Raw genomic sequence first — 1,695 nt, forward strand, 5'->3', positions numbered from 1 at the left:
ATTTCCTGAACCACTACAGCGACTATGAGAGCCATACCATATGTTCATACATTGTATCATACATACTTGCCATTTTGTTCTATTAATAGAACTAGACCAACTCTTTTATGTTTGGTATTTTGCTGAGGCCTTTTAATGGCCTCATCCAAATATCTGATATGTTAAATGGAAAAAGTTTAATTAATAAAACCATTAAAAACCATTTTAGGAAACTTAAGTTCCTCGTGCTATTAAGAACACATTTGGGAGACTTAAGTTCCTCGTACTATTAAGAGTACATTTAGGAAACTTAAGTTCCTCGTACTATTAAGAGCACATTTAGGAGACTTAAGTTCCTCGTACTATTAAGAGTACATTTAGGAGACTTAAGTTCCTCGTACTATTAAGAGTACATTTAGGAAACTTAAGTTCCTCGTACTATTAAGAGTACGTTTATAATTTGCGTACTGCTTAGGAGTGCGTTTATACATAGAGTCTAATATGGAGGCCCGGCTTATTACACGGCCCCCACCCAGCTTTGAGACCCAAGAGAAGCAAGTTGCTCATTCAAGCTGAATATGGGTCTAAAAACGAAAAACGAAAAGCGGGTCGAAACTTTAAGTAGCATAACATATAGTTAATGTTTCTCAGGCGGAGAAGTTAAATGTTCTCGGTTACCCTGTGAGTTTTGGGCTTAGGTCCAGTAGGTCCGTGGTGGTCGACTGGACGTTCCTTACGCTTCAGTGTCTTAATCACATATGAAGGATGAGCATTAAGGCTCGGGATAAATGCTGTAGGCGGATAAGTTTTAACTTCCGTTCCTTCAGACGATGCTATCTTTTTCAACTTGTTACCTATGCAGGCGTTTACGCCATTTTCGATTAAAGGCTTTTAAATAGCCTTGGTTATCGAAAGCATCTGGAGTCAACTCAGCTATTGTACTGTGTATAAAGCGTGTACGATAGTATGTATAGCCATCCATATCCGTTCTCCATATAATGTCTTTAAATTCAGAACGATCAAGAGGGACATTAGAGTCATGTCTTCTTGCGAGTATAATCTCTGTCGTCGGAATACGACTTGTGCCTATATTAAGCGCACTAGAACCATCGGAGATATTTACCTCGTACGTTCCACTTTTAGTGTCTGCTACAGAGATTATGTATGGACCTATTCATTTAGATGTTAATACAGTAGCATCGGAATTACGTTGACGGATGTTAACTCTGTCACCAACCTGATACTTTGCTATCTTCTTGGTAGTGTTCCCACGCTTTTGCTTTTTTAATAAGGCTATATTGCGTATTTCTCGCAAGCAAGGATATACAACGTTATAAATACGTTGGACCTTCTCTAACCATGGTAACTCGTGGTGATCGGGTTCGTCCTTGTTAAAAGGAATTTGTAACTTACTATATCTGCCACGAAAATAGTGAGCAGGTGTAGTTCCTGTAACCGGATCAGCACACTCGTTCATCTGTGTTTGTACCCACTTAAAGTGGTACGGCCAATCATCTGCATCATCCGTTAATGCAGTACGTAAGAAGAACTTAAGTCTTCTATAGCGCGTTTCATTCGCGCCTTGCGTTTGCGGCTTATATGTCACACCTCTCTTATGGCATATGCCTGATACGAGTACTAGCGATTCCATAACGTCATCGCAGAACTCACTTCCGTTATCAGTGCACATAATACCCGGCCACCCGTGGTCAGCAA

Source organism: Sphaeroforma arctica, assembly GCF_001186125.1.
Source record: "Sphaeroforma arctica JP610 unplaced genomic scaffold supercont1.351, whole genome shotgun sequence".
Lineage (NCBI taxonomy): Eukaryota > Ichthyosporea > Ichthyophonida > Sphaeroforma > Sphaeroforma arctica.